The sequence below is a fragment of the Moschus berezovskii genome, chromosome 9, assembly GCF_049115385.1.
Source record: "Moschus berezovskii isolate FMDL1 chromosome 9, NW_MosBer_1.0, whole genome shotgun sequence".
Lineage (NCBI taxonomy): Eukaryota > Metazoa > Chordata > Mammalia > Artiodactyla > Moschidae > Moschus > Moschus berezovskii.
This window is the reverse complement of record NC_142468.1, coordinates 33,305,177-33,331,627: the sequence shown is the minus strand read 5'-3', so window position 1 is coordinate 33,331,627 and position 26,451 is coordinate 33,305,177. Positions and strand designations below refer to the sequence as shown.

The 26,451-nt window shown below is 42.1% G+C and overlaps 1 protein-coding gene across 1 annotated transcript in view; it reads right to left on the bottom strand.

The window, feature by feature from the left end:
• The window catches only part of ARMH4 (armadillo like helical domain containing 4), a 153,250-nt gene that overhangs the window by 41,322 nt on the left and 85,477 nt on the right, over positions 1-26,451 (bottom strand). The window lies entirely within an intron of this gene.

Below are 26,451 nucleotides of genomic sequence, written 5' to 3'. Positions count from 1 at the left end.
TAATAATATTTATCCTTGTGCTCCTGCCAATGATCTTCAGCAATGCAAAATCTGTGGCAGCTCAGCAAATAAATAATGCAGTTTGAAGAGCAGCACTAAAAGTTGATGGTAAAACTAACCAAATCCATGTCGAGGGCCAATTGATGACTTCAGAAAACATCAAATTAATCATACAGCCCTGCCACAGCCAAAAATAAGTCATATATTTTCAGCATCAGCTTCACGCTCCCCAGGATAGGCCTGGCCAGGAAGCCAACAGATGCCACAAAACTTAGATACAGAGTCACCCTTATCAGAGGGATGCACTCACTCTACTGTCTACACATTCTAGAATGTCACTGGTCCAGAACAAGACTACTAAGTATTCAACTGATGCAATGTCCACACAACTGCAACTATAAAGGTTATAGTTCCACCAAAGGAAAAAAAAGAGTAACTGTACTTGCAGAGCTAATAAATTCTTCTGGATAACATTGATGGAATAGAGGAAACTCTTTAGCCTCTTCACAACTTTTGATAAAATGGGTCATTTGTTACAACAATAGATGTCCTTTTCAGTTCAGGGTATCACCATTCTGGATTTAAATACTCTTTCTCCAAATTCCAGGGGCTTCCCTGGTGACTCAGATAGTAAAGAATTTAACCGTAATGTGGGAGACCCAGGTTCAATCCCTGGGTCGGGAAGATCCCATGGAGAGGCACATGCAACCCACTCCAGTATTCTTGTCTGGAGAATTCCATGGACAAAGAAGCCTGGCAGGTTACAGTCCACGGAGTCACAAAGAGTTGAACACAACCAAGTGACTAACACTTTCACTTTCTCTGAATTCAACATACGCCTTTGGCCTCTGGAGATCCATCTGGGCTTCTCCCTTGGTCTTCAGCCTTCCTTCACTCTACATCAGTAGACAAGGTGACACTGCCTACTGCTTCCACCCAACTGAGTTTCTTAGAGCATTCTTTAAAAGACATCCTAGGCTTGACTACCGAGTTAACAACTCAAAATTAAACACAGTACAAGAAAGAGAAAATTTTAGAACACTGTAATCCTAAATGCTCAAAAAACAATGTTCAACTTCTCTGTTTTATTCCAGCCCACTATCAAAGTTTTGACACACTATCTTAAAAGTTCTCTGCTCCCTCAACAGCCCTGACCTTATCCCAGGCTTTGGTCATCTCCCACTCAGGTTATGCCAGCACCTTCCCAGATACAAACCAAGCTCCAGCCAGACTAGGCCCAATGTCATCTGCTCCCCTGACCCCAGTTTCTCTAACTTTCATTTTTTCCATAACACTTTTGATCATTCTTATATCAGCTAACTGTGTGCTTACTGGTTGCCAGCTCTGTGCTGAGTATCCTGCACACATGCCATGCAGTTCTCAGAACAACTCTACTGCCATCCCCATTTCACAAAAGGAAGCTGAGGAAGTGCTAGGTCCCCGGGAACTTTCTACAGATACTTGACATGCACTATATCTTTTTAAAATTTTTTTAATTGAAGGATAATTGTGTTACAGAATTTTGTTATTTTTTGTCAAACCTCAACATGAATCAGCCATAGGTATACAAATATTGGTTCAAGAGGGAGGGGATATATGTATACCTATGGCTGATTCTGAATGTTGAGCTTCAAGCCAACCTTTTCACTCTCCTCTTTCACTTTCATCAAGAGGCTTTTTAGTTCCTCTTCACTTTCTGCCATAAGGGTGGTGTCATCTGCATATCTGAGGTTATTGATATTTCTCCCAGCAATCTTGATTCCAACTTGTGCTTCTTCCATCTGGTCCCATCACTTCATGGGAAATAGATGGGAAAACAGTGGAAACAGTGTCAGACTTTATTTTTGGGGGCTCCAAAATCACTGTGGATGCTGATTGCAGCCATGAAATTAAAAGACACTTACTCCTTGGAAGGAAAGTTATGACCAACCTAGATAGCATATTAAAAAGCAGAGATATTACTTTGCCAACAAATGTCCGTCTAGTCAAGGCTATAGTTTTTCCAGTGGTCATGTATGGATGTGAGAGTGGGACTGTGAAGAAAGCTGATCGCCGAAGAATTAATGCTTTTGAACTGTGGTGCTGGAGAAGACTCTTGAGAGTCCCTTGGACTGCAAGGAGATCCAACCAGTCCATTCTAAAGGAGATCAATCCTGGGTGTTCATTGGAAGGACTGATGCTAAAGCTGAAACTCCAACACTTTGGCCAGTTCATGCGACGAGTTGACTCACTGGAAAAGACTCTGATGCTGGGAAGGATTAGGGGCAGGAGGAGAAGGGGACGACAGAGAATGAGATGGATGGATGGCATCACCAACTCGATGGACATGAGTTTGAGTGAACTCCGGGAGTTGGTGATGGACAGGGAGGCCTGGCGTGCTGCATGGGGTCGCAAAGAGTCAGACACGACTGAGCGACTGAACTGAACTGAACTGATGGCTGATTCATGTTGAGGTTTGACAGAAAACAACAAAATTCTGTAATTATCCTTCAATTAAAAAATAAATTTTAAAAATAAAAAAGGAAGGCATATATGCACTATCTCTTGACTTCAGAGCTTTTCATCCCAGAATTTTCAGACCTGTTGTTGGTTGGTTTGCCTGCTTCTCAGCTGCATTTGCTCAACCACTTTCCATCTTGAAACAGTCCTCTCCTTTGGCTTCTGTGACATCACGCTTCCCCTTACCTCTCAGTTTACTCTTCCTCAGTCTCCCTTGGGGGTTTGACTGACTCTATCTCATCTTTGGATTACTAAAGCTTCCCCAGGTCCCATTCCAGGTCACCATCCTTCTCCCTCTAAACTTGCTCCCTAGGCAATATCATCTACTCCCCTGGCATCAGTTCCCATCCAGTGCTGACGACTACAAAATGGATAGCTCCAGCTCAGTTTCTCCTCTAAACTCCAGATATATCTCTGCTTCAAGGGCTTTTCATGTACCCAAAATTTAACCAGTAATCTCTCCCCCTCTCCACAACTTACTCTATCCCTAACTTGGCTCATACCCTTGTCTTCCCCATCTCAGTAATGACACCATTATCCACCCAACTGCATCAGCCAGAAACCTATGGGTCATCTTTAGCACTTTTTATCCCCCTCTCCCAAAATTCAATAGCCATGAAGACTTTTTGATTCTATCTCATAAATCACTCCGAATCCATCCATTTTGTTCTCTGTCCCAGCAAAAGCCAGCCTCCTTCTTGCCCAGTTGACTGTAGCAAGCTCCTCACTGGCTTCCCAGCATCTGCTCCTGCTCCTCTTTACTCCACGGCCACTCCTTGTACAGCATCCCCTACAATACCTTCTGCAGCCAAAGCAATGCCTTCAGAATTCAAACAGCACATCAGAACCCTTCTATGGCATCTCACTGCTCACAGGATAAAATCCCAAATCCTTAACCTGGGCAGCAAGGTCTTACAGAGTCTGGTCCCTGTCAGGTTCACTAGCCTTCCTCTGCTTCCTCTTAACTCCAGGACACCTGTTCTTTCAGGTCCTCAAATACTTCTTCCTGCCTCTAGCCTGAACAATTCAGTTTGCTTTGCTCCTCTCTTAGCCCATACTCCCCATTTCCTACACATCTGAATTCATAAACACATGGCCACAGGAAGCCTTGTCTGATCCCCCTCAGGTCAGGATCCCTGCTATAAGATCTCCGGCCACCTAATCTCCTTATGGTCTTAATCACAACAGTAATTTAAAGACTGGTGATTGCTTGATTAGTGTCTATTCCTTGAGAGGGCAGTCGCTGTGTCTGGGAGCACGCTATGTTGTCTCTGGCACTGCAGGATTCTCACCTAAGTTTCCATAAATTTAGGAAGAATGTTGACATGTGTTACAGGCCACATCAGTCACCACCCTCATGCAACAACCATGCATGTGTCTTTGTGTAATGATTTTCATTTTTGAGTTATACATGTTATAAATATGTTATCATATGCTAGACTGTAAATTCTAGAGAGTCAAAAAGGTTTAGCCTCTTAAGAGTTGGGATAATGAGAAATTAATACTGAGACTTAATGTCTTATGGAGGATGGAACCAAGAAGGTCTGGTGTGAATGATCACACACACCAATTCACTTCTCATGTGGAGACTGGCAGCACATAGATTCTACAGCATTATCAAGGCCACTTTCCACTCCCCTCGGTGTCTACATCGGCCAGCAAAGGGATGAGAAAGGTTACGAAGCCACAGTGAAATGTGCAATGAAGGGTTAGTTACCTATCAGGTTAATATATATATGACTTCTTGATGATATAACATCCAAGGACATTCTTTTTTTTCCTAAGACAATTATGGAGGAATGTCACTTGCCAGTAAAGCTATCAAGGCCTGCAGTATTATACACAGTGTGTTTGTGACAATTCAAACACAAAAATACCACACTTAAAACTTAGATAAAAATATAATTCTTCATGGCTCACCACTTATGTCCTTAGATTTCATTTGGATCAAGTCTAGGACAACCAAACACACTCATTACTTTCCATCTGTCCTGGGTCAGACCATGAACGCACCCTCACCCTTTGGCCTGGATTTCAAGAAATGCACAGACCACACTGCCACTGCTATATGGGAAAAGTGATGGAAGCCTAGTGATTTCAATTGAAAGGTGGCTGTGACTTCCTGGAGTCCTGAGGATGCTCAAGCCATGTGCTAAGGCATACTCGATGGAGAGGAAAATAAAGCAGCAAGAAAAAGTATTTCCAATGTGATCCTCTAGGAGGCTACATTTTCTCTCATGTATTAATTCTGATAGAGAAAGCAACAAAACATGTCCTAGGTCAAATAGATATACTTGCTACTTGGAACAAACAAATATTCAGTTAAACTTGTCAATCATTCATTTAAAAAATCATTTAAGGGCTTGTGAAATACATGATATACTACCATTCATGCTCAGCCGTGTCCGACTCTTTGTGACCCTTTGGACTGTAGCCCACCAGGCTCCTCTGTCCATGGGATTTCCCAGGCAAGAATACTGGAGTGGGTAGCCATTTCCTTCTCCAGGGTATCTTCCCAACCCAGGGATCGAACCCACATCTCCTGCATCTCCTGCACTTCAGGTGGATTCTTTTACTTGCTGAACCATCAGGGAAGCCCGAAATGCATGACAGTATGTTAAATTCATAGGAGAAAGTGAGGTGAAATAATTAGGGCTCTTGCCTGGATTTCAGGATCTCACCATCTTAAAGGGATCATATATGCAAATAACCTGAATATGAGGCAACATAATTACCTCATATTTAATTAATAGGAGCAGAGAATCTTTAAAGTGCTACGTTAATAGGAAACATTCCTTACATCATTGCTCAAAGCTTGAGCCACAGACCAGCATCACTGCATCCCGTGGGAGCTTGTTAGAAATGCAGAATCTCAGGGGCCACTGCACAGATTCTACTATGTCAGAATCTGCACTTTAACCAGATCCCCAGCGATTCAAATGCTCCATAAAATCTGAAGAAGCACTGCTTTGCATTATTTGGCGCTCAGTCACTGCCCACCAGTAACAACATGATGGATGTAGACTTCAAAACAGGGACTCAGATATTTATAGAATAAATGCTTAACATGCTGTTTCTAAAGTGAATCTCTGAGGGCTTTGTTTTAGAATTTAAATGTACAAAATGTGATTCCAAGGCTCAGCAAATTGTATGGCCCTGAATTTTAATATCCTGTGAGTACTCAGACCCTTGCCTGAAACTCTAAAGGACTTAAAATTACAGCTCTATTCAGAGAGGTGAGAATATTTTCTTTCAAAGCTTCATATGTATCAGGTTGACCTTGTAGAAGCCACTGGAGGAGATGGAAACTTTTATCCAGATATTCAACCTGATGATAAAAAACTTTCAGAAGGAATGTCACTGGAGGAAACTGAGATGGGATTCTTCCCAACTCCAGAGCTGCTGAGTCACAGAATCATAAACTATGAGCATAGGAAAAAGCTTAGAGGTTATTCTCTCAGTTCTGCTTCCCTCCCAGAGAAAATCAGTCTGCGGTACTTCATATCTACAGTTTCTTCTTCCAATGAGCTCCCAGGGAACACAATTATCAACCAACCAATCAGCCAACTCAGAAATATTTTTTGATCTTCTGATACCTGCAAAGTGCTATAGGGACAGAAAGATAAAGTTGTTCCCTTACAAAGCTCATAGTTTCATGAGATGAAATAAAAGCTCCTAACAAAATTGCAAGAGTTATTTGTCATGAGATACACAGTGAAGAGATGCTTAAAGGAGAAAGAGATCCCTCGAGATAAGAGATCAGGCAGGGCTTCCCAGCACTGGAAGGAACCTTGGAGTTCATCAATCCCAGGTTCTTCCTTCCTGTTAAGGAAACAGAAGTGCAAGGGGTTAGGCGCTTTAGCCAAAGTCATGATGCAAATCTCCAGATGAAACACAGTGAGAAGTCCAGGTCCTGGTCAACAACTCACCACACACACAGCCCTCAGCACTGCTGGCTTCTTGGACTCGAGCTCTGTGGCAAAGTGTTGGCTGTCCACCAAAATCCCTTCTCCCCTTCTGTAATGACAGAGCTGTATCTAGGCATGTGCTGCCAGAAGCCCTGATTTTCTATTATTTTTCTCTTAGAGTTGGCTCTGTGACTAAGTTGTAGCCAATGAAATATCAGTGAAAGTGACATATGTGACTCTGGGGCCCAGAAGTGCCTCCTTCACACTCTCCTACCCCTTCTCACCAACTGCATCCCCAACCCCAACAGCATCCTACTGGATGTCAGAGCAGCCACTTAAAAAAAGGAATCTGTAGACTTCCCTGATGGTCCAGTGACTAAGATTCCGCACTCCCAACGCAGGGGGCCCAGGTTCAACCCCTGGTCAGGGAACTAGATTCCACACGCCACAACTAAGAGTTCATGTGCCACAACTAAAGACCTGATACAGCCAAATAAATAGATGACTAAATATTTTTTTGAAAAATGAACCTGCACCCCTGACATCTGTGGAAAAGCCTAACAACCTGGGATGCACACTTTGGACTTTCATGTAAGAAAGAAATAATCTTCTCTATTTTTTATTTTATTTGGGAATATTTTTGCTATAAATGTCCAGCCTTACCCTAAGCAATAAAGACTATAATCAATATAACATAAACAAAGTGGGTTCAATTAAATGGTATAAAAGCTGCAATAAGAAGTCTGATAGTTTCCTACTTAAGAAGTAGCTTATGGTTACCAAAGGGGAATAGGGATGAGGGGGGAATAAATTAGGAGCTGGTGATTGGCAGATACAAACTATTACATGTAAAATAGATAAACAACAAGGACCTACTATACAGCACAGGGAACTATATTCAATGTCCTGTAATAAACCACAGTGGAGAGCTTCACTGGTGGTCCGATGGTTAAGAATTTGCCTTGCAATGCAGGAGACACCTGTTTGATCCCTTCTCCAGAAACATCCCACATGCCGTGGGACAACTAAGCCCGTGTGCCAAAACTTTTTAGCCTACAGGCCACAACTACTGAAGCCCACACACCCTACAGCCCATGCTCTGCAACAAGAGAAGCCACCCCAATGAGAAGCCCACACATCACAACTAAAGAGTAGCCCCCACTCTCCGCAACTAGAGAAAGCCCACACGCAGCAACAAAGATGCAGCACAACCATAAAAGTGAAAGTCACTCAGTCGTGTCCAACTCTTTGCAACCCCATGGACTATCCAGTCCATGGAATTCTCCAAGCCAGAATGCTGGAGTGGATAGCCTTTCCCTCCTCCAGGGGATCTTCCCAACTCAGGTCTCCCACATTGCAGGCAGATTCTTTACCAGCTGAGCCACCAGGGAAGCCCAGAACAACCATAAATAAATAAACATTTGTTTAAAAAACATAATGGAAAAGAATTATACACACACACATACATATGCTGTTACTGAAGTTGTGTCCAACTCTTTTGAGAACCCACAGACTGTAGCCCGACAGGCTCTGCTGTTCATGGGATTTCCCAGGCAAGAATACTGGAGTGGGTTGCCATTTTCTTACCCGGGGGATCTTTCCAACCCAGGGATCAAATGTTTCCAGCTTTGGCAGGTGGATTCTTCACCACTGAACCACCAGGGAAGCCAAATATATATGACTCACTTTGCTGTACGTTAGAAACTAACACAATATTGTACATCAACTATATTTCAATAAAATGTTTTAAAAATAGAAAAGTATCACTTTGCATTAGCTCAGTTCCTGTGTGTATGTTGACAGACAGGGACAAGTGAGTAAGCGTGGCACTTAGATGTGGTGACCAGAAACACTGGACCAAGAGATAAGAGAGCTGGGATTTTTCACATATAGCTCTGGCCAAGTGATTTAGCTTCTCAAAGTCTGTGTCCTCTAGGGGAAAATGCATTACCTGAACCAGATGACTCTTAAAGAAACAGCTCTAGCAGTCTGCAGCAGACACACAAAGACCCAACTGTTACACACCACCACCTATAGGAACAATCTTTTACTCTCAAATCTGAACTGAGCAGAAGAGCTTACTGGAGAAATAAGGGTTGAGCAGGTCTAAAGACATAACAGAGTACAAAAGTTAAAATAAGAAACAGAAAACAACCATGGTGCTCTCATAAATTCAAATGCATGGAGTTTCAGAGTGTCAGAGATCATTACCCTATTCCTACCCACATCTGGTTCTCTATTTTTCTTTAGCAAAGGAAGACAGTCCAGAATGGAAAAGTAGGAAAGCTGGCTCTTTTCTACCACTGGTTTTCATCACAGCCTTACTCAAAAAGCAGTACATTGAATCACTGTGCTGTATAGTTGAAACTAACATGTCATTGTAAATTAACTACATTTCAATTTTTTAAAGCAGTAAATTAAAGAATAATCATAGGAGTATTCTACCAGAGGCCATAGCATTTAAAGAGAAGAACAGTCTTCAGAATAAGTCCTAAAGACTCATTAAAGAGGTGACAGATTCCCAAAGTAGGGCTCTTTAATGCTGAGTAACATGGTGGACAGAAGTAGGAAGAGTAGACAGTTTAAAGTAGAGTATATAACCCATCCTAGAGACATAAAGAGCAGGTTTTGTGGAGTATAAATGACCAACATGAGAGAGGTGCATTAGCACAGGTTAAGGCTGAGAGTATTCAGGAACAGGAGAAGGCTGTATAAATTATTTAAATGGCCTTTCTAGTGTTTCATGTTTCCCATGGTACATATAAATCTGGGAGGTCATGCTCTTGATGGACTCGCTGAATGACACTAGGCTACTTTGCCAAACACTTTGTCCTACATTAGACAGTGAGGTCATTGTAGAAAGGGGGGCAAGATTTCAGAAGCGCCACGGCAAGGATGCTCAATCTCATCACACAAAGAGCTCTAATTTTAATGTCACCATTTACAGCCAGTCGCCAGTCTTTTACATTAAGTACACCTTCCCAAGGACTGGGGAAGGGAGATTCAAAATGTATCTTCAGCTGCTGCCTGCAGAGAGGGTTCCAAAATGGTCTGTTCGAAATGACTCAACTAATGTTTAGAACACTAATCATCTCAAAAGTACCCTGTAAAAAACAATTCACACCACATCACTCACCAAAAATATGCTACTGAAAACCCTTTGAAGCAATAACTGTTTCTGCATTATGCATTTATGGGGAATTAATGGCCAACTGCAATCTATGGACTTTGACTAGAACCAGAGCTATTAATGCACAGGAAAAATTTCATACTCTCTTGATCTTTCCAAAGGTAGCATCCTTCGATGTGTGCAGAATATAAAACCCTGGATGCTGCATTATATGTGAGTTCTCTGGTTATTTATGAACAGACTGGTGGACTCCCTTGTGACCACAGCTCCAGATTTCAAGCAATTGAAAAGCTAAGTAACAGGGTCTGCCAGGAGGATATTTACAGTCTAAACCATGTTGTCCACATACAGAAAACAAAGTGAGACTCCGACCAACTGAAACATCAAACTGTCCTACAATCTACAAAGAGAAAAAATGCTTTCTATGTCTTCATATTAAGTCCACTGGATTATAGTTCATTTTAATCAGTACTGAATTCATTTTTGAATCTTACTTAATACGATCACAATTTCACCTTTACTTCAACTTTTCCTGAGCTGTATCGTATTCACTCTTTCTTCCGTCTGCCTACACTGAAAGACTGAGTAATTCATCTCCAGAGTCTCCTAAACAGGGTAGTAAAAGCAGCATGAATGAGTCAGCTTTGCAGTTACTTCCTCATAACTCTTTGTCACTAATAGGGAATAGCTCGCTCTTGGCCTTGTACCCCCACTGCACAAATTTGCTGTCGAACTCGTGGAAGGCAATTTGGTCCTAATTCTAACAGAAAAATTGACTGCCATCAGCAAAGACTGATAAAAGTCTGGTAGAGGTATAAAACTTTTGAAAATATCGTTTCCTTTCAATAACTAACAGTCCTCCAAAACTGGTTTGATCACTAGAAACTGCAATTTTTGTGAGTCTTAGATCCAAATATCACTAACAAGGAATAAATGGACAACTGTAACATTAATCTTATAGATCATCCCTATAAACTATATCCATTGAATTTGGGTTAAGGATATATATTAAGTTAAAATGCATTCCAATATACAATAGGTGCAGACAAATACTGTTTGATTCCACTTATACGAGGTACCTATAATAGTCAAATTCAGAGTCAGAAAAGTATATTCCAGGGGCTGGTGGGGGTGTGGGGAAGGGGCTAGGGGTGGGGAGCAGTGAGGGGGAATGGGGAGTTAGTGTTTAACGGGGACAGAGTTTCAGTTTAGGAAGATGAAAATTTGGGAGATGGATGGACAATGGTGAGAGTTGCACAATAATGTGAATGTACTTAGTGCCACTGAACTGTACAGTTAGATATGGTTAAAATAGTATGTTTTATATTATGTGACTTTTACCACAATAAAAAAAGATTTCAAAAAGAGATATGAAAATAAGGCAGTCACAAGGAGTATTTCTGAGTCAGAATATCATTTTCAAAATACCTTTCCGGCAGAAAAAGGTGACTGCTCTTCAGAGCAATGAGGAAAGGTATCTCAAAGGCTTTGGGGGCTGGCAAGGGGCTTTTCATAGAGCATGTTCAGCAAATGTACAAAGTGAAGATGTTTCAGAGTTCCCATATTCCCAAACTTCCTCTGTTTTTTCAATGATCACAAGCCATAATGGACATCCATCTGTTAGCTTTATTTTCCCTGGTTCTCCCTCTCTGGGCCTTCCCAGTTGGGACCACTAATGCAGCCTTAGCCTTGGTTTCCAAGGTAACGATAGCAGAGACAGCCCACACCAAGAGTCCATGCTTAGGCCCCTCAGCCCTATTTGGTGAGGCTTAGAATTAATTCCCATTCCAGATTCCAGGCTGTACTCCCACCCCCGTGAGGTTCCTCCATGATTAACCTGGCCCAGGGTAGGCTTAGAGAGGACTCTAGTTCATCCCTCACAGCCCTTACTCCCTAGCCCTGTGCTGGCTCGGTCCAGAGTCTCCAGATTTTCCATTCTGTTTGCCCAGTCTAGGACCAGAGACCTTCCCTGAGTCCCAGCTCACAAGCCAGGCTCTCAAGTCCTGCCTGGCATATGTCAGATCCTCCTCCACAGCTTGATCCTGGCATCCTACGTCCTAGCATCCAGTTCTCATACTTGTAACCCACTTCCCCATGTAACACCACACACAAACCACTTCTAGAGTCCCCACTCCCTTGCTCAGCCCCCCTCACTGGATGCCTTAGACTCAATCATTCCTGAGCTTAGGGCTGAAACTGTTGATTTCCATCAGACATCATGTTTGGTTCCCTCTAGAGCCAGAGTCTAGTTTCTGCAAAAAGTGAATGCTTTTAAGAGATGCAGAAGAAAGTAAAATCATGGAACCTGGCTGCTGAATATAGAGGCTGCTAAAGCTAAGTTGCTTCAGTCGTGACCAAGTCTGTGCAACCCCACAGACAGCAGCCCACCAGGCTCCCCTGTCCCTGGGATTCTCCAGGAGTGGGTGGCCATTTCCTTCTCCAATGCATGAAAGTAAAAAGTGAAAGTGAAGTTGTTCAGTCATGTCCGACTCTTAGCGACCCCATGGGACTGCAGCCTACCAGGCTCCCCCATCCATGGGATTTTCCAGGCAAGAGTACTGGAGTGGGGTGCCATTGCCTTCTCGCGAACAGAGAGGCTAGTGAGATTAAAACATCAACTATGACCAGATTAAATCTGGTAGGACTTTTCCAAGTTCCTTAAATATACTCCATAGATCTATCTCTACACCTAAAGTTGGAGGGTGGTGGGCAGCAGGGCTGCTGCATTCTACTCAGAGGACCCCAACTGCAGGGCCTCACATAGCAGCTCTCAACTGAGGGACTGGAGGATGAGCCAAAGGTAGAGGTGAAAGTCATAAGAATCCAGCTTACAGTGGGCCTTCTGCTTATATTATCTCATTTACTCCTCACAATCACCCAATAAGCACCATTTTATTAAAAAAACAAAACACTGGGTCTCAGAAAGATTAACTTGTCCAAAGTCAGTGACTTGAAAAAGTACAAAGCTGAGCACAGAGCCCAGATTAGTTAGATTTCAACCAGTAGATTCTATCCACAGCTATAATGCCTTTCCAGGAGAAGCTCAGGCAGAGAGAGCATGACCACAAAGCAATGGAATGCCAAGTCAGGAGGAGAAAGAGGCCAGTAGAGCCCAATGCTGCAGGACGGCAAAGTAAGACCTGAAAAGGGAGAACACAGGTGGCAAATCGGATTAATGGAAATAAATGCACATTAGGTAACAGTTATGTGCTAGGAACTATGCTAAGTGCTTAGGCTCTATTAACTCTTTTAAGTTTTACAACAGCCCCCCAGGATCAGCTCATTTTATTGATAAACACAAACTAAGACACAGAAAGTTTAAATAATTTGCCTGAGTTCATGCAGCTTGGAAGGGAATGGAGTCTGGGCTTGAACCCAGGCAAGTGGGCTCCAGTGTCTGCAGACTTAGTTCCTCCTTGGAGGTTCCTGAAGACCTCAGCAAGAACAGTTGTGAGTGGGGGAGGAGGGAAGGTAGTACAATCTGGCCAACTTGCAACTGGGTTATGAAGGGAAGGAGGGAAAGAAAGGGAAAGCTCAGGGGAGAATGTGTTCAGGGCTGCCACAACAAGGCACTGCAAACACAGTACTTAAGCTTATCTTGCATGTGTGCATGCTAAGTCACTTCAGTTGTGTCCAACTCTTTGTGACCCTATGGACCATAGCCTGCCAGACTCCTCTGTCCGTGGGATTCTCCAGGCAAGAGTACTGGAGTGGGTTGCTATGCCCTCCTCCAGGGGATCTTCCCTATCCAGGGATCAAACCTGTGTCTCCTGCATTAGAAGGTAGGTTCTTTACCACTAGTGCCACCTGGGAAGCCCAAGCTTAACACTATAGAAATTTATTTTCTCCATCGTGGAGGCTTAAATCCAAAATCAAGATATTGATATTCCCTCCAGAGCTCCTAGAGGAGGTTCATTCCTTCTTTGCCTCTTCCAGTTTCTAGTGGCCCTGGGTGTCCCTTGGCTTGCGGCAGCAACACTTCAATCTCTGCCTCAGGTTTAGTGTGGTTCCTTCCCTCTGTGTGTCTGTGACTCTGTGTCTCCACACAGCATCCTTGTGTGGCTGCAGCTGTGCCCAAACGTCCCTCTTCTTACAGGGACATCGGTCACACTGGATGATGATCCATCCCAATGAACTCAACTTGACTAAATCTGCAATGATGCAGGACTTCCCCGGTGCTCCAAAGGTTAAGAATCTGCCTGCCAAAGCAGGGGACACAGGTTCAATCCCTTGTCCAGGAAGATTCCACATGCCACGGGGCAACGAAGCCCATGTGCCACAACTACTGACACCTGTATGCCTAGAGCCTGTGCTCCGCAACAAGAGAAGCCAGAGCAAAGAGAAGCCCATGCACTGCAGCTACAGAGCAGCCCCTACTCATCACAACTAGAGAAAACCCGGCACAGCAACAGACCCAGCACAACCAAAAATAATAAATAAATAAAATAAATCTATGAAGACCCTATTTCCAAATAAGGTCATATCCCCAGGTTTGGGGGGTTAGGACTTCAAAATATCTTTTTTTAGGGGGAGGATACAATTCAACCCAAAACAAGAGCCAGGGGTGCAAGGGGAGGATTTTTAAAGATGAAGATGGGAAAGATGATCTATGTGCTCTTTTAAAATAACATTTTATTAAAGATCAGTAGGTAGGTCATGGTTCTTTCCAAATGAGCAGAAAATCTGATTATCTGTATCCGAAGAAAGGCTTCCCATGCCTGGTGTATCATTTTTAGTATTCTGCTTTAATTTAATGAGCTGGAGAAGGACACAGACTCACAGCTTTTGGCAGGAACGTTCTGGCACAATTCATCTATCACAACTTCCCCAGCTCATATCTCCCCTGATCAATAAGAAAGCAGAATCGATGCCATGTCAAACTGCACAGTTAACTCTCAATCACACAGACTGTGACAGAGACAAGTAGTTGTACAAACACTAAAACTAACAAACAGAAACTTTCCACCTGCCTAGAATTTGGTCGTTTTTGAACTGACATTTTTCCTAGGAGATTTTTTTTTTTTGACGTGAATAATCCCTCAGTTTATACCAAATAGAAGCAGGAATCCAAGGAATTAGCCTGGAAATAGTTAGGTTAGCAAAAGGAAGTCAATCTGGGAGTAACTGGTAAGTCTAGATAACCCATACACTGTTAGCCAAAGATTTGCTCTACTTAAAATAGTAGTGGTAGATTGGTTCAGTACTCAAAATATTGGCATTAAAATTTTTCCTTAAACAATTCCAACAGAGGATTAGTTATCCTATAAAGAAATTGCCATTCATAGCATTTATGCGTTCATTAACTTTTCCCAAAACATTTACTCATTATTTGCTCCTTCATGACTGGTTTAGCATAATATCCTAAGCATGGAAATTTAGCAAAACTCTAATTAAAAACACCTACAAAGAAGGGCTTCCCTGATAGCTCAGTTGGTAAAGAATCCGCCTGCAATGCAGGAGACCCCGGTTCAATTCCTGGGTTGGGAAGATCCCCTGGAGAAGGGAAAGGCTACCCACTCCAGTATTCTGGCCTGGAGAATTCCATGGACTATCCATGGTGTCACAAAGAGTTGGACACGACTGAGTGACTTTCACTTCATTTTCACGTTCACAAAGAATATGCAGGCAGTAGCTGTCAAAGGGTTTCTAGCACCTTGAGACACTTCTGATTCTCACTATCTTTGCCATTTAAATTCACAACCACTGCATTCACTACAGTATTGGGAGTAAAGAATGACAACTCCCAGCTAAGGTAGGAGACATCAACATTATCAAAGGGCAAGCATGCTCTTAAAGCAGACACACAACTATTTATACAAATGGATATTGTTCTATTGCAATAAGCAACTCAAAAATTACAATTTATTCCAATATCAATTATTACTCAAAGCTTTTTAAGGGACTCCTTTCCTATGCTTACTACCAGAGTATGTAAAAAATATTCTTTTGCCTGCCATGTAGGTGATTACTGAGCTAGGTGTCATTGATTTTGAAAGATTCGGGAACAATTCAGAGCAAAATCAGACATATGACATTGTTGATCAAGCAAGCTCATGTCATTTAGGATCAAAAATGTTTCACAAGGGAGGGAGAGAATGGGAAGAATAAAGAGAGTAGCACTGACATATACACGCTGCCGCTGCTGCTGCTAAGTCACTTCAGTCGTGTCCGAATCTGCGCAACCCCATAAACGGCAGCCCACCAGGCTCCCCCGTCCCTGGGATTCTCCAGGCAAGAACACTGGAGTGGGTTGCCATTTCCTTCTCCAATGCATGCAAGTGAAAAGTGAAAGTGAAGTCACTCAGTCGTGTCCGACTCTTAGCGACCCCATGGACTGTAGCCTACCAGGCTCCTCTGCTACCATGTGTAAAACAGACAGCTAGTAAGAAGCAGCTCGATGCTCTGTGATGACCTGCAGGGCTGGGTTAGGGGTGGGAGGGAGACTCAAGAGGGAAGAGATATATGCATACTTAAAGCCAATTCACATCATTGTACAGAAGAAGCGAACAAAACATTGTAAAGCAATTATCCTCCAATGAAAAATAATTTTTAAAAAAATGTTTCACAAAGATTATGTTGCTAGCCAGAGTGTAGTTCACTTTTTCTGTATCCAGTAGAACCCCTCGAAGGTTCAGGAATTTCTTCAGACTAAGTCTGGCTGACACTGGACCTTGGAGGATGAATACTTAACAAACAATGCTGTTGATTTAACAGGCTCTATCTGCATTCCCTGATGGTGTGATTACGGCCACTCTGTTCCCTCAAGGCTCCAGGAGACACCTCCAACCAGGCATTTGGGCTGGGCTCACTAGGCAGCATCATCATTTATTATCTTCCTCAAAGACCATCATTTTTCCCGTTTCCCTTGAGAGAACAAACCAAATGGTGAGTCACTGTGGTTTCTAGGCAGCACTGCAGGTATTCAACAAACCCTCCACAGAATTTCTCCTCATGCCCCCACTGTCCTTCAGAATGAGCCTGTTTCTTTCCCTAATTTACTCTTCAATGCAGGATAGAAATGAGCCAGCTCTGCAGACAGATCTGAGAGGGTGGATGACCCATTTATACAGCAGTATGGCTCTGTGTTATCCCCATTTCCTAATACTCAAGTCCTTAAGAGTCCTAATACTCGTCTTGAGCATAAGCAGACCTGTGATTTGATTCTAACAACAGAATATGGCAATGGTGATGGGATGTCACGTCTGTGACTATGTTACATAAAACTGTCATGTATGTCTTGCCCACAGACCTTCCCTCTTGCTGGCTTCAATGAAGCAAGTGGCTACACTATGAGGCATGGTGGCAAGGAACTGAGGGTCTCCCCAGGCCAAGAGTCAACACTGTTGAAGCCCTCAGTCATATTACTCACAAGAAACTGAATTCTGCCAACAACCTTGTGATTCTGGAGGCAGATCTTTTCCAGCTGGGCCTTGAAATAAGACCACAGCTTCAGCTAATACCTTAAAGCTAAAATTATGAATTAGAAGACCCAAGATATGCCTTGCTCTTCATTTTACTTCTTTTCCCACAACATCAGTAGTTTTGTTTTTCATTTGCTTCACATAAAAAGACCACTAAATTTTAAACACTCCCGGGATGATTCTACAATTGCCAACAGCATATATGTTTAGTAGTCAATCCTGATACTGGTATCTTAGTGTGTGTAAACATGTAATGAAATGCCACAGCCATGCTTGTGCATTCTTTGCCTTCACAAGTCAAATGAGAAGGCCTGTCCTTCAGAGTTACCTTCGGGACTAATCGCTGAATCTAAAATAGATCAATCCATAGAGATAGGAAGCAATCTAGTGGTTTCTAGGGCTAAGGGAAAGAGGAATGCAGAATGACTGCTTAATAGTTCTTTGGGGTGATTAAACTGTCGTGAAACTAGATAGAGGTAATTGTTACACAATACTGTGAATGTATTAAATGTCACTTTAAAGTGGTTAATGAGGGACTTCCCTGATGGTCCAGTGGTTAAGAATCCGCCTTCCAATGCAAGAGACTTGGGTTCAATCCCTGGGCTGGGAACTAAGATCCCACATGCTGCAGGACAACGAAGCCTGCACACCACAACTATTGAGTCCCACACTCCGCAGCAGGCGAGACGCCCACACAGTGGTGAAGTGGTGACCGCAGTGACGATCCCAAGACACGCAATGGAGATCCCACAGCCACAACCATGACACAGCCATAGAGAAATAATTAAAAAATAAAATGGTCAATGGTTATTTTATGTATATGAAGTTTACCTCAATAAAATGAAGTATGCTTGAAAAAAAGAGTAAACAAGGAGGGGGCTTCCCAAGTGGCGCTAGTGGTAAAGAACCCACCTGCTAATGCAGGAGACGTAAGAGACGCAGGTTCAATCCCTGGGTCAGGAAGATGCCCTGGAGGAGGGCATGGCAACCCACTCCAGTATTCTTGCCTGGAGAATCCCATGGACAGAGGAGCCTGACAGACTGCAGTTCATAGGGTCGCATAGAGTCAGACGTGACTGAAGTGACTTTAACATGCACACAAACAGGGAGAAGTTAGGGACCAAGAAGGCTTTGAAAGGTCAGAGAAATACTTTTTTCTCAGATCAGTCTGGTCACTTTTCCATGAGGAAAAAATCAAAAGCAACTGTACTCTATATTAATTCTGAATAATATACTAATGGATTCTAAAAGATCATTGATGATAAGATTTGCCATCAACAATAAAAATATACATTGACTTTAAGATTTATTCATGATTTTAGAAGCATTAAAATGCAAAAATCATTGGTATTAAATCAAAGGAAAACACTACCACAAATAAATTAAATACGTTGCTGTTGTTTAGTCACTAAGTTGTGTCCAATTCTTTTGCAACCCCAATGGACTATAGTCCATGAGGCTCCTCTGTCCATGGGATTTCCCAGGCAAGAATACTGGAGTGGGTTGCCATTTCCTTCTCAAGGGGATCTTCCCGACCCAGGGATAGAACCTGTGTCTCCTGCTTGGCAGGTGGACTCTTAACCACTGAGCCACCTGGGAACTATGATGCCAACTATGGAGAAATACATATAGAGAGAGACTGGAAGACAATAGGTCATTTTAACTCCTCTGAGCAGACAGATTGTGGGTGAGTTTTTCCCAGCTTCTGAAATGTGGCCAGATCGGGTTTCCTTTCCTTTCATCGTCTCTGTACCGTCCCATCTCCCTCTGGTAGGAAGAGGGCCTTCTAGCCTCAGGCACCAACGTTATGCATTGTGAGGGGAAAAGTGATGGTAACAGAGAGGCTGGTTTGTCTAGGTCAGTATTACCCTCTGAAAACTTCATTGAGTCAACAAAACTTTATGGCAGTTCTATTACGTGGTAGGCATTATTCTAGACACCAGGAAGACAGTGGTAAATACGAAAAATCTCTGACTATGGAGCTTCCAGCCACAACCATAGGGTACAGCTAGAACACCAACAGAAGAGTGACAAAGGGGAAGGGGGAGGAGACCAAGAAAGAGGGATTTCTCATCACTCATGTAAGGAGAGTCAGCACAGAACGGCAACCCAGAGGAAATGGTAGCAAAAATGCTGGCCCCAGTTCTCTGGCCTCCAATTATTTTGTGGCCTTCTCTGAATAAAGGTTTTTTGTGGTGGTGGGCGGAGCTAGAAGCCTGTCCAGCTGTTCCTGGGCATAACGCCAGGATTAAATATTTTACCCAAAATTTTTGCTTTGAGCATATACTGCTTCACAGTAAACAAACAAAAATGGATGAAATAGACTTCTATTAACCCCTACCGTTGCTCGTTTTAGAAGGGGTTTAGAAGGGGTCAGGTCATTATCTGCAAAAATAATGACCTTATAAAAATGTATAAAATAAGAAATCCCAATAGAAGCTGAAATTTCACCTCAAGTAAAGAAATAAAAGAGAAAGGATAAGTGAAATAGAGTTTCTCTTTGGAAAGTGCTGGCTTTTTCTGAATTCTAATGGATTGTGTGTCATTGAAACATCACTTAAGTGGTCTGAATGATTTTTCTTTTCAGGATGATAATGGATGTGACATAGGGGCTAGAGGACTAAAAGGAAAAAAGGATGTGAGACAAGCAGATACTGAGAGAAGATCTTGCAAAAGCTTTTAGTTCTTTTTATTATTCACATCCCTGAAAATGGATATGTCTGCAAATTGATTATAAAAATCAACTTGCCGCATTTGGAAATGACATGGTAGATTATCTGTTCATTCCTTCCCCTCCAAGAAAACCTTTAGCTGCTGATGTCTGTGCATTAAAAGATGGATTAATGTCTCCACCTTAAGCTTTTCCTATTGATCACTACTCACTGACTAGAGTAATTACCTACACTGAGGTATGCTGTAGACCTGAAAGATGTTCCTCACTTCTTGGAACATCACATCACCAGGCCTGTCATGATTAGACAGCATCATATTTGCCTTGCTCAGCTGAAACTAAGACATTTCACCAGTCTTAACGATGCCTATTTGACAACCAATTTGTTTGGGAATGAGCCTAATGATCTGTCATTGATGGACAACAGAAGCAGATTTCAGAGAACCAAGAAAAGAGACAAGTTGTGTTGGGCAAACTACCCTTGTTACTCAGCCAGCAGGTAAAAGTGTTACAGGGCAAGTATTCTAGCTCTTGGGTTTGAAGTCACAAGCCAAAATAAAGTTTTCAACTCTAACAGCTTAAGGGGACTCTAAAGATCTAATCCCTGGCTATAAGGTCAGGATCTACCTGCAGATATCAAAGCCTTCCCCGGAAGATCAACAAGCCAGTTGTGGCTTCCAAGTATCTTTCCATAGTTACTAGCACTTCCACTGAGATGAGAAATACTGCAGTTACCACTCCCCTCCAAGCATGTATGCACATACATTCACTCATTTATCTCAGTCAGTCCACAACCACTTTTGGGGACCTCCCTGATGGTCCAACAGTTGGGACTTCACCTTTCAGTGCAAGGGGTGTGGGTTCGACCCCTGGTCAGGGAGTTAAGATCCCACACACCTGGTGGCCAAAAAACCAAAACACAAAACAGAGACAATATTGTAACAAATTCAATAAAGACTTTAAAAATGGTCCACATCAAAAAATAAATAGAAATGGTTCACACAAAAAAATAAGTAAAAACAAAATTGAGCATTTTAAAAAAACTTTACAACAAAAACCACCACTTATTGAGCTGCTAAAATGTACTGTTATACTATGGAAGGACTTAGGAATACAAAGATGAGTAAGGCAGGATTCCTCACCTTCAGGTAGCTCACAATTCTGTAAGGAAGACAGACATTAACAAATACAATATAACCCCATCTGCAAAAAGCCATGCAAGTATAGGAAGTAACCAACCTATGAGAATTCTCCCAAATAAGATGACATCTGCCTCAGGTACTGCAGCATGAGTTAAGCATATCACAGATCTATGGGGGAGAAGGGAGAAAAGGAATTCCAGACAGAGAGGCCTGGATATGCAAAATCTTAGACACATGACAGAACACGACATGATCAGGTTAAGGAGCACTCGGTGAGGCAGGGATGAGAAGTCCACACGGCAGAAGGAAAGGTAGCAAACGGTAAGGTTATAAGAGGCTTGAGGCCCAAATGTGCACAGCCTTAATGGCCATAACAAAGAGACTTGTACATTCTCATAGGTAAATGAAGTCGTCAACACAAGGGTTTAATTTCAGAGGGACTAGGCTGTCTTATTCAAATTGACTGTTTCTCAGAAGTGGGCCTAACACCTTCTCTCACAATATATATATATTTGTTCAGTGAGGTTGCTGCTGCTCCCAACAGACATAATCAGTCTTGTGTTTTAAAAGGATGTCACTGAAAACAGCACAGAAATGGTCTGGAAGTCGAAGAGACTGCAAAGGAGGAGACTGGTAAACACGCTCCTGCAATAGTCTGGGCAAGAGAGGAAGATAGCCTAACAAAGGCAGGATGGCAAAAAAAAGATATGTTCGATAGCCACTTAGGAGAAAATTAATGGGACTTTACTATCAACTGGATGTGGAAACTGAGGGAAACAAAGAGGAATCAGAGATAAAACCCCGATTTCTAACTCAGACAATGAATGTTTCCAAATGGCTTGGTGCCTCCATCAGCTCAAACAGCAGCAAGCAGTCAACAGGATCAAGATCACAGGCGGATGGGTTAGACTTGGACTTTTGAGTCAAAAAGGAAGGTGGACCCAATACACTGGAAGTGTGGACAGAGAAAAATCATAGGGGCTTCTACATAGTGACCTCGGTCCATTCAAAGCCCCTTTCAGTTCAGTTCAGTTCAGTCGCTCAGTCATGTCCGACTCTTCGCGACCCCATGAATCACAGCCCGCCAGGCCTCCCTGTCCATCACCAACTCAAAGCCCCTTTAGACAGATTAAAAAATTGAAGCTCAGAGCAATTAAAAGACTCACCCAAGACCATACCATACATTAGAAGCAAAGCCAGAGCAATATAAGAAATTACCCCAGGGCTCCACAAATGATTTTACAATGTTTCCTTTCACAAATGAAGACAATATCAAACACTTTAACTTCCTAAGCATGGAAATGGAAGCGGGGACATGTAAGTGAAATAAAAGAACTTGTGGACAACTCTACCTTTCACCATACTGTCTTTTCACTGTTTTCTTCAGTTCTTGGCAATCTGTTCTACATCCTGGTACACTGGAACATTTATTTTCTTTATTCCAATGAAAATAGTTGGAAAGATCAATAGATATATACTCATACTATACTCATACTTGAGGCCATGGCTTTACTAATGTGACAAATAAATATTTTTTGAATGAATCAAATACAGATGACTGCAGACCCCAGAGTTAAGTTAAAAAACAAAAAAGTTAGCTTTGCAATTTCTTAACTGAAAAAAAGACAAGAAAAGTTACTAATTCACTGCAACACATTTCTGCTGTCTCTGCAGTACAATTTTTTTTGTCTCTTTAAAAGGAGGCATTCAAATTTACTCACTTGTTTTTATTCATCCAAAAATCAATATCTGGGATTCTTAATAAATTGAATTTAGGGTTTCAAAATATAATTCATGAGTCACTGGAGATACAACAAATATTGAACAGAATAACTTCATGTTCCTTGCCAATATTTCTTTCTTTATTATCTGCTTAAAATGTTCAAGATCTAATGCATGGCCAGTGCTTCCCTCCAGCCAGGTCACACAAGTATAGCTCCCAGTTGTACTTTAGGCTGACTTCAAACCCTGATGGAATGTGAAGCTTTTCATTTAATCCATACACCCCTGGTGTGAAGTGAATGTAGAAACAAAGGGAAGACAGAAAGCTTCAACATTCAATTTTACCTTCCAAACATCACATACCAATAAAACAATCAAGAGTATTTATCACAGTATCTGACATATAAAAGGCACTATATTTTCAACAACTCAAGGGAGACAACGACATAAATAAATAATAATTTTTTAGATCTGTCAAGTGATCTTCAGTTCAGTCATTCAGTCGTGTCCGAATCTTTGTGACCCCATGAATCACAGCATGCCAGGCCTCCCTGTCCATCACCAACTCCCAGAGTTTACCCAAACTCATGTCCATTGAGTCAGTGATGCCATCCAACCATCTCATCCTCTGTCGTCCCCTTCTCCTCCTGCCCTCAATCGTTCCCAGCATCAGGGTCTTTTCAAATGAGTCAGCTCTTCGCATAAGGTGGCCAAAGTATTGGAGTTTCAGCTTCAACATCAGTCCTTCCAATGAGCACCCAGGACTGATCTCCTTTAGGATGGACTGGTTGGATCTCCTTGCAGTCCAAAGAACTTTCAACAGTCTTCTCCAGCACCACAGTTCAAAAGCATCAATTCTTCGGTGCTCAGCTTTCTTCATAGTCCAACTCTCACATCCATACATGACCAATGGAAAAACCATAGCTTTGACTAGACAGACCTTTGTTGACAAAGTAATGTCTCTGCTTTTTAATATACTGTCTAGGTTGGTCATAACTTTCTTTCCAAGGAGTAAGCGTCTTTTAATTTCATGGCTGCAGTCACCATCTGCAGTGATTTTGGAGCCCCAAAAAATAAAGTTAGCCACTGTTTACACTGTTTCCCCATCTATTTGCCACGAAGGGATGGAACCGGATGCCATGATCTTAATTTTCTATGTACCATAAAATCAGGAAGGAAGACATTTTTCTAAGTATTGGTTTGCCAAAAAGCTTGTTCAGGTGTTTCCATATCTGTTACAGAAAAACCCAAACAAACATTTTGGCCAATCCAGTATTTCAGATGGTGCTAATAACAAAGGAGGTAAACAATCATAGCAAGAACCTGTAAGACTCTTAAGTAGAGTGAAGGAATCCAGGTTCTGGCTTTCTAGTTTGTGCCTTGATGCATAATATGGGCATCTTCTGAAATACCATTTAATTCCAGAGACCATCCCAGACTCCACAGGCAGGTCCCCTAGTTGTTTTCATCTAGTAGTTGCCATGTGATTACACTAACCTTTCTGTACCATAATTACTTCTGGGTTTTATTGTGTTTTTTTTTTTTTTTTGGATTGCTTCTTTAACTGCCTGTCTTTCCCACCCAACAGGAAGCTCCATAAAGCCAGAATGTCTGTACTGCTCATCAGGTGAGCCCAGAGCCTGGCAAGTACCTCACATACCACAGGCACCTAGTATTTCTCAAGTGAATGAACCGGTAAATGAAAGAAAGATGGATGGAATGGTTTGCTGAATACACTTTTTGTCCGAAAAGATTTGCCCACATTTGGACACATTATTAAAAATAATAAACAGTAATATATTGTAAAGGATTTGAGTCTGAGCTGTAGAAGAAAGCTAGATGCACAGTTAATTTTATTAATAGCTAGCAGTAGTACTCCTGTATTTTTCCACCATGAGAATCCTTTTGACCAGCGTTTTTCTGTTTTAGTTGACTGCAGCGACATCTACTGATGAGTTGCAGGAAGAGCCATCTTTTTCACTTGCTGAAGGCAAGTGGTGCCTGAGACCAGACCTCAGGGCACTAGCTCAGGTGTCACCCTGTTGTCCCACATAATGACTCTTAAAGAATGCTATCTCCATTTTACAGACAGAATACTCGAGTGTATATTCCATTCACATATCCCACAGCAAAGCAGAGACAGAGCCCTCAATAGCGACTCCTGGCTCCTGAATGAGGAGGGGGATAATTGTCATACAGATGCCTCGCTAGAAGAAATGAATCAATAACTTAGCTCCTCGTTATCTGAATACCACCTCTACGTCTATATTTGTCTTGAAGAATTCCCATCTTTTTGAGAATTTACCCCATAAAAATGTGGCAACTCCAAACTAAATGAATGGTGACAGAAAAAACTCAGGAAACCTAGAATAGTATAAGGAAACATCTTCATGCCATTTTGCAAAATGAATAAAACCCTGTTATTTTTCTAGTGCCTCTTGTTCACTTAAGAAGTCACTCTGTGTTAGCTCATCCCTGAAGCCAACTGAAGCTTATGCTATATAAAGCAGAAAAGATACTAGAGGCAGCAGTGCTTGTGATTACAGCCGAACATATCCCAAGTTATACACTCATATACTTATAAAATTCCAAATCTTAGGACTATGTTTATTGTCTGAAAAAGTCAAACATCACCCACCCCAAGCCACTGTCCGCTCATCAGGTCATTCTCTCCTCTGATGCCCTCTCTGGCGTGTGCTCATTCATGCCTTTGAGCTCCAGAGCAAGTTTTATATTAGCAAGCAACCCACTCTTACTTCTTTTGTCTCCTTGCTTGATCTCAGAAAGGATGAACTTACTGACTTAACCAGAAAAAAAAATCACCTTTTGAAAGCTGCAATCTACCTTTAAAAAGACTTTTTTTCCTCAACTTGTGCCTAGAGGACATATGATGATGTGACAATTACTATGTGAGATTTTCTGGGATGCTTGGAGGGATGGAAAACCTGCCTCACTGGTTTAAGCAGATAGAAGGCAAAGGACTTCAAAGATGGAAAAAGCAACCTTGAAACCCCAGATCGAGCTTCTCTGCCAACTAGCTCTCAAGTAATGAACTACCTGATCCTTAGTTTTCTCAGCAGTAAAGTAGGGATATTAATGATTCTGTTCATCTCATTGTTAGGACAATATATGTTAAAACATTTAGTAAACTATAAGAGGGCCATACAAATTTAAGGAAGTGTTATCTCTTAAACCTCCAAACTGAATCACTGAGGAGGTTCTACCATACTTGCATTGACCTTGATAAAGCAAGAAGAAAAGTACATGCACAGAGGAATGCAGACTTTAAGACTGCAGAGAACTCTCAAATTTACCTCAATTCAAGCTTTTGCTTCAGTTCAGTTCAGTTCAGTCGCTCAGTCGTGTCCGACTCTTTGCGACCCCATGAATCACAATGACATAATTGAGGGGATAACTCACGAGGACATCCTCCTGCAGGGCAGGGACCCAAGTCTCCTGACTGCCAGCTCATGCTCCTTCCAGGCACTGCCACCAGTCTCCCATCCCACCCAGCATGGATCATCTCCTCTCTGGAATACTATCATGTGACCAGGTGTGCACACCTCAGGCAAAGGTCCTAACCAATCCTAGACTACTCTGAGGAAACACAGAATGTAAAACCAACAGGGAAAGATCAATGAATCATAGACTACTCCACTTAGAGAAGAGAAAGCTATGGAAGAACTCCATAAGTAACACAGTTGCAAATGTTCTTCATTTCCACTGAGGACCAAACAAGTGGGGATGGTGGTGATACACGGGTAAACGCTTAACAACCAATTTTCCTGAGAAAAGGTGTGTGTGTGTGTGTGTGTGTGTATGCACAAACTTTATTGATATAAAGGATATATAGCACACAATGGACAAATAGTTCCTGGGCATATATCTGGAGAAAAACATGGTTTGAAAGGATACATGCACCCCAGTGTTCACTGCAGCACTTTTTACAACAGCCAAG